Genomic DNA, 8,081 nt, shown 5'->3' with positions numbered 1-8,081 from the left:
GTCTGAGAATTAATATTAACAGTCCATAATGCTCTTTGCTGGCTCATTTAAAATTCTTGAATGTGATTAAACTGTATGTGCTTATTTAAGAAGATCTAATTTTAGAAGATGCAGATAACTAGATCTCCTTTGTTTTTCCTTTTAATGTAAATAAAAAGATGGGTTTTAAACACTGTGATTAAAGCCTTTGATTAGTCGTGTTCTCTATTCCACAGTCTATATCATGATAAATGTACTGTAGACACTATTTACTCACTTTCTTTTCCAAAAAGTTTAAAAATAGTTAAATATTTGGAGAATGTATTTGTGGTTTGTAATAGAGGGAACAGTGCAATGACCAACTATATATATATGTATATTTGTACATACATGATAGAGTATAAAGTAGTGAAGTTCTGTATGAAATTGATGGGTACATAATCAGCTATTGATAAAATCATAGAATCTTAGAATAGTTTGGGTTGTAAGAGACTTTTAAATGTCATGTTGTCCAAACCCACTGCAACAAGCTGGCACATCTGAAACTGGAGCAGGCTGCTCAGAGCCCCATCCAACCTGATCTTCAATGTTTTCAGGGTTGGAGCAGCTACCAACTGTCTGGGCAGCTTGTTCCCATGGTTAGCCACTCTCATTTTTTTGTAAAAAATGTCTTCCTTGTATATAGTCCAAATCTAATGCCTTTTTGTTTAAAAACTACTCCTTCTCCTATTGCAACAGGCCCTAGTAAAATGTTTGTCCCTTTTAAAGGGACAAAGAAATGTCTCCAACCAAATGGACAACAAGATCTCCCTGGAGCCTTCTCTTCTCCAGGCTGAACAACCCCAGCTCTCTCAGCCTTTCCTCACAGGAGAGTTATTCCCTCTCTCTGATCATCTTCGTGGCCTCCTCCAGTCCTGCTCTAATAGGTCCATGTCTTTCCTGTGGTCAGGACCCCACAGTATGCAGTACTGCAGGCAGGGCTCTCCCATGGATTAGGTGGGGTGTGCTGTGACTCACATAGCTGCACAAACCTTCTGACTCCACTCCCACCACAGCTCCCCCTTTATTCTGTGTAAGTGAATCCAAAATTGTGTGCAGGACAGAGGAAGGAACAAAAGACATTCACAACTCAAAGACCAAATCACTGTAACCACAGCCCAAACATGTCTTTTGAAGATAAACTAGCAGATGTGTTGACTTACACACACGTTCAAGCTCAACATCTCAAGCATCTCACTGATTTTGTAATAATAAAATTAAGTCCTATGCACATTTATAAGCCTTGTCTGTCAGGAATTCTGGCCTTGTGGTTTATTCTCCTGCCACCTGCCATTCCCCTTATTTCTTGACTCAGATTTGCACTCACAGTAGGAATCACAGATGGATGTTTTCTAAATCATTGTGAAAGAGCTTCATGGTTGCTGGATGCTGTAATCTGCATTACCAAAGCATCATTGTAATATATTTCATTAAAGAATGTATGGCATAATTGATATAGGGTATCAATGATAACAGAATAAATATGCACAAAAATTATAAAATTATTACATTTTTTCACACAGATATTGAAAACATTAAGCTGTCTTACATATCCTGAAATTGGAAATTGGAAGATACAAAGAAACTGGTTAAGCCCCCAAATTAATAGGTCTGGATATTTTAATTATTAAAAAGAGATATCGAAAAGTGATTGGGAATTATTTGAGAAAACACATTTTAAATAATTGTAGTAAAAGCAAGTGAAAGCTCATGCCCAACCTAAAAAGCAGCTTTGTAGTGGCTGTTCAGTCATTCCAAATGAACCTTCTTTACTTCCTCAGGTCTGCAACTTTCTCATGTGCCTCAAATTATGTGCTTCCTAGTAGGACCCACCATATTCAGAGAAGTTTGTTAATACACTGAAGCTCTTTAAAATGCACACCATGTGTGCACAAAATGTCTTCGTTTATCAGATTAGCTCACAGATCAGGCACTATTCAAAAGAGCAGGATGGTGCCAGAACAAGGGTGTCAACTCACCCTGCAGTGTAACTGAATTTCCCCTTCAATCCAAGGCTGGGAAGGAAAAACAAAGTAGAACAAATTACTAATGTTCAAGCTTTACCCCATTTTAACTGACAGAGTCAAATTACATTATAATAAATAATTTTAAAACCTCTTTCCCCAAATTCAGGCTGCATTTACACATTCCTTGCTAGCTGCTCCCAGGAGGCTGAGGTGACCATCTCCTGCACATCTACGGCTGCTGATTGCTGCCCCTCTGATCTGCCTCTGAAACTGCTCTCCTTAATGCTCCTCCCCTTCTTCCAGACACAGCAAAGGAGGTTCAGTCAAACAGTTTAAAGGTACTGACCAAGGCCCTGTTACAGATTTGTCCTGGTGGGGCAGTGTGAGGAAGGCCAAATCTCGGCCATAAAACCATTCCAGCACAAGCTTCTTGCATAGATGCAGATGTCTGAGCAAACCTCCAAGGTCAAGGCACAGTTGGGATTGTGCCTGGGGTTAGTTACACTGCCCTGAAGAACCAGGCTCCCACAGCTGAGCTGGAGCACTTTGGCAATACAGTAACAGGTATTTCTATCCTGCTGGAGCAGGATATTTATGACGTAGACACATTTATCCATTTACCCCTACACAGAAGTCAGGTATGTCCTAAACATCTATATTAAGTAGATAGACAGGATTAATTCTTTCATCAACATGGCCCTCCCTGTATAACAGATGTGGCAGTGTGTTTTATAGTATTCAAATTTCTAAACTTTCCTTTCTACAAGCATGATATTGAGAAATGGTTGAGCAAAACAAATAACTTTAAGTGGTAGGAGATGTGGTAAATTATTCCGGATTAATTATTGAGTAATATAATTAAATATCAAACCAGATTTCTAAATGTCAGGAATAGTGAGAAGGAAGAAATTCATACCAACCCTCCAGCTAAAATCAGAGACTTATTGCTTCTATTGTCCTGATTTTAGCTTTCAGATTACTGATCCATATGAAAATAAACCCCCTTGTGACTAAATCTTTTCCTACTAACAGAGAAGGATAAGAAATATGAGATATATCAAATAGTGGTATATTGCTTTAATATATAAATACATGCCAGCTGCGGGCAAAACATATCCTGTCATTATTTTGAAGTTTTCCTACACAAATTCAGAAGACAAATGATGGGAGAAATCTGCCTGGTAAGGGGAGGAGGGGGAGGAACACACAAAATCCAGCCCGCTATTGTGAGATTTCCAACATAAATTAAGACATGAATTTGAAACCGATATAATAGTTTTGGTATTACTCTGCATTTGAATAAAAATTACTTAGAATCCTAGAATTGTCAGGGTTGCAAAAGACTTCTAACATCATCAAATCCAACCATTGACACAGCATTACCATGTTCTCCACTGAAGTGCCCCATCCACACGTTTTTTCTTCTAAGGACAGTGATTCCACCAGTTTCCTGGGCAATGCTTAACCATCCTTTCAGTGAAGACATTTTCTCCTGATATCCAATCTAAACATCTCCTGGTGCAACTTGAGGCCATTTTTTCTCATTCTATCACTTGTTACCTGGGAGAAGAGACTAACCCCCAGGTGAATACAATCTCCCTTCAGGTAATTGTAGAGTTGCAAGGTCTCCCCTGAGCCTCCTTTTCTCCAGGCTAAATAACCCCAGCTCCCTCAGCTGCTCATTGTAAGACTTGTTCTCCAGCCCTTTCACCAGCTTCGTTGACCTTCTCTTGACATTTCCCTTTATTTGATTAAAACCTTTTATACAAAAATGGTTATGCATTAGATAGTATAAATTATACTGTCTATTTTGTGAATAAGCACTAGCAATGGATTATATATAAATTGTTAGATTGTTGCTGTGACCCTTATTCCTACGCACTTATAAATAAATATATTCCCCTGTGGCTTCACTAAACCTTTGAGAAGTACATTTCTATGCAAATGTGTGAAAAGTTATATGGCACTGTCACTCTTAGCATCACAAAAGTTGTCCAGTATCATAGCAGACTGTTGAACAATCTCACAGCTGATGGATTGGAAGCTCCAAGCCATTTTCTTTAGGTACATTTAAAATTAGAGGGTATAAAAAGCTGGATATAAAGTACAGTGGACAATTTTGCCATATTCAACATATGTATTGGATAATCTCATATTAGTACCTTAGTTATGCACTAATGTAATAATACACAATATTCACAAAGTCCTTTGCTTACTCTTACTGACATTGCTTAAAGTGGAAAAATAAGTGATCCTCTGATGAAGAAATGCAGCTGTCTGCTATGCACCAAGGGAATGCTTGGCAACTGCCAGTCCTCCAGCCTAACCCTGATGTGTGATGGCCAGTGCTGACTGACTCTGCTGGAAGGTGCCAGGGTTGGGACTGGCTCACTGCTGCTTTAGCCAACACCTCCAAGCTTTCAGCTGAACTGCAGCAATGGAACAGCGTCAGTTACAGGCTTGGGTTACAGGTTCATGTAGTTTATATCCACCACAGAACTGTAATGGGAAATGTTATTGTTCTAATAGACTATTAAAGCAAGAGGCTATTGTAAATAATACTTAAAGAGGTTACTGAAATGAGGCTTTTTCAGTTATGAAGACATAATATCTTTGAGTGAGGCACTGTATGTCAGATTTGCTGCTCATTTCCTAATGCAGAACAAGAAAGCATTTGAATACTGCATTCTATTCTCTGAAATGAGATAAGGAACCTTTCGGCCACACAATAAAAATAATTTAAAATTATACGTATTAGTCTTTTGAGAAAAGAGATTCAACCCAACTTTTTTGTACAAAACATTTTTCTTTTCTTTCATTGGAAACCAAAGGAGTTTTCAAAAAAGAGCCTGTTTTAACAAGTTCTTTAGGATAAAAAGGGCCAGGCCCCTTTAGTAGCTTATATGATGATACTCAGCCAAGTATAACATCTGTAAGATTGTAAGAGATGATGGCACTCCCTAGGTGGTTGACTGGCCAATACATTGTTTAAACTTGCTAAGAGTTTGGTGTGTGACCAACATAAGAACCAACATCAAGATTTGATTTCTCACACCTACAGCAAATGATCTTTACATAGCAGGAGTAATTGGCAATGATTGTAGACTGTAGTCCACAGATTTCTGTGGATTTTTTTGCTATTATGAGAAAATAAGAGAAAATAAGGTCCTGAGTCCAAGTCTATATCCTGTCTGGGAAGTGTTTGTAGTTTTTCAGTGCTTTCTCAGTCCACCTGTTCTCTGCTATGATCAGACACCACATATCTAAACAATCTTCAATCTCATCACAATTCCTCTTTACCTTTTCTTCCTCTTCTTCCCTTTCACACCTGTACATGCCCCTTCTATCTGGCCCCTGCAAGTGCCTCCACTATTTCTTCTCCCAGAATTCATCATACTGTTACATTCCAGATGGGGGATACACTCCCTCTATGCCATTATCCATTACAATGACACTCTATTAAAAAAGCAGAGAAAATCCCTTGACCCTTGCAGTGCACAGTGGAACATTATCAGCACAGCTCAGTTCCTCAGTGGGTAAATTCCAGCTCTTATAAACTCTATTGAGAGTATGCAAATTTATTAGTTCTAAAACTTTAGGAATTCACCAAATGCTGTCAAGTTTTTCAGGAAGAACAGGAAGTATGGCCCTGAAACTATCTTCTGCTAACTACCTTCCTCATTCAAAATAGAGAGCTTCTGGGGGTGTAACCTCTTGGCTGAAATGTTTGTAATGATGCTACAGAAAGCATTTCTTCTTCTTCTTGTCTCACAAATTCCTTAGAGAGGAAAAATAAGGTCTGAAATAGTAATATGTGTTATTTGGACTACATTAAGACTGACAAAGGTATAAGCAACTAAAAGCAAAGCTTTACAAGGGGAAACAACTTCAAATTTCACACATGGTATAGTGAGGGCTCTATAATACATCTTCCATGTAAAACAACATCTTGATCTCTTTTTCAGTCAGAAGAGCATGAGCCTTTTTTTTTTCTCTTAGCATATAAGAAAAGATATCTATTTGTGAGACATCTTTCAATTGATGTAAAAAACTAGATAGGATCTACCTTACATATTGAAGAAATTCTGAGAAGTACAAACATGTCAGATACAGAATGAAGAGTCAGACATTTAAAGGGAAGTGATGGCATGCATAATTATCCACCACATTCAGAAATATTTTAAAGAATGTTAGAAATATTTTTAATACTGAGTAAGTATGTGTTTGTTAAATTACACTGTTTAAAAAGTCCCCAACCCTTTAGGAAACACACTGGCCAGAAAGATACTGTAGAATTATTACGCTTATGACCAAATAAATTGAAATATTCATAGTTAATGGTGACAGCAAATAGCTGAACACAGCAGGAAGCTGTCATCAGTAATTTACATATTCACTTCTAATTGTGCCAGTGCATCATTAAGATTGTTCGTATTTGCATTCACTGCCCTCTGAACCAAGTCATTTTCCAGTGGTATATATTCACTTTCACTGCAGGTAACTTTCATTAGTGGTAATTAAAGGACAATTTTTACCACATTATGCTACAGGAAACAAGAAGTGGTTGCTGAGATTGATTAATATCTAAACTAAGTTTGAGATGTAATCAGTCTCAGAGGTACAAGAGATTGTTCCTGTTATGTAATGAAAGGTAATAAGAACTCCCCCCCCAATTTGTTTTGAATATCCAAATCTTATCCTTTAAATTTTGTTGGAATGCACTAGGTGGCCTGATTTATTTTTAAATGCTCCCAACAGAGAATAGCGTCAGTCTGTGTGTAATGACTTTTTATCCTCATTTCTGCACAGTCTGTGTTTGAGCTCTGACTGGGACAATACCAAGGAGGATGTCAATGTTATCTTAGTGTGGAAGTGATTTTCTAGTTTACAACTGCACTGAAGGTTGCTGTGTATATACTCTGATCCCTTTTGCCTTCAGTGCTACTGAAGATAGTCCTTTTCAGACACTGCTCTACCCTACAGACTCAGAATTGCTTCCAGTTGAAGCTTCACTGTTTCATTGGGAGCTGGAACAGACCCAAGAACTGTAATGTGTTTTCACTTGCTGAAAAAAGAAAACCTATTATGTTGTCCCTTATTTTGCCATCCAAATGCTGTGCTTGTTAATACTATCACTGCAAAATTGCTGTCAAATATTTATTTTTATTGGGAAAATAGCACTCCTTCTGTAGTAGCATGATGTTATCATTTAATTATTTTTTCTTTTCTGCTTTGTGATGGAAAACTGCAATTCAATGAAGTATATATTTAAATGCAAAAGAGGCACACCAATTAATCAGTACAGAATACGAATGCTTTTAATCTGCATTAAAAAAAAAAAACAGTGGCGCCTAGAAAAACACCAATCTTCTAAATAGAAAGAACATAAAAGTAATTCCTATCCATGCTCAGATTTCCTCAAATACAATGAAAAACTGCAATTGTGCAATTAGATTATCTTCCAAATAATATACTCTTTTAAAGCTTTGCATTATGCTAAGCACATTTTGACAAGCCTTTCATTTCTTTTTTTTAAGAATAAAAATGGGCTTAGATAAATAATTGTAATTATTAAAAGAAATCCACAGAGATAGCTCAAATGTTGGCTCTGAAACACAGATGTTTACTGTTTTCTGGTTTTTATTCACCCACTGTACCAAACACAGAAACTAAGTACTGAGGATAGGAAATAAATTAGTCTACATATATACAGGGTAAGTTAGGTATAGCCAGGAGCATGAAGTAATCAATTCTGAGTGTGGATAAACTAGGTGATAGCACAGTACAATCAACTATCATTATCTGGGATCATAAGAGACTGGGAATTGATGGAGAAGAGAAAAACACAGATAGTGGAGCTGCTCCAAGGAACACTAGAGGCACTTCAGTTCTGTGTGCAGTAAATGTAGCCTAAAAGAGCTTATTTAACTCTGTGTTCAGCACTAGGCAGTGGTCTCAAGGCACTGTTTGCAGTGTTGCATGAATTTGCAAAGCCATCTTAGGCTCTGCTTCTCAAGAAAGCAGCTACAGTTCTGCAAACAACATCTGAGCCAGTGAGCCTCATTAAGCCCAGGGTGGCTCTATTTGCATTCTTCC

The sequence above is a fragment of the Oenanthe melanoleuca genome, chromosome 2, assembly GCF_029582105.1.
Source record: "Oenanthe melanoleuca isolate GR-GAL-2019-014 chromosome 2, OMel1.0, whole genome shotgun sequence".
Lineage (NCBI taxonomy): Eukaryota > Metazoa > Chordata > Aves > Passeriformes > Muscicapidae > Oenanthe > Oenanthe melanoleuca.
Note: the sequence above shows the minus strand (reverse complement) of the source record.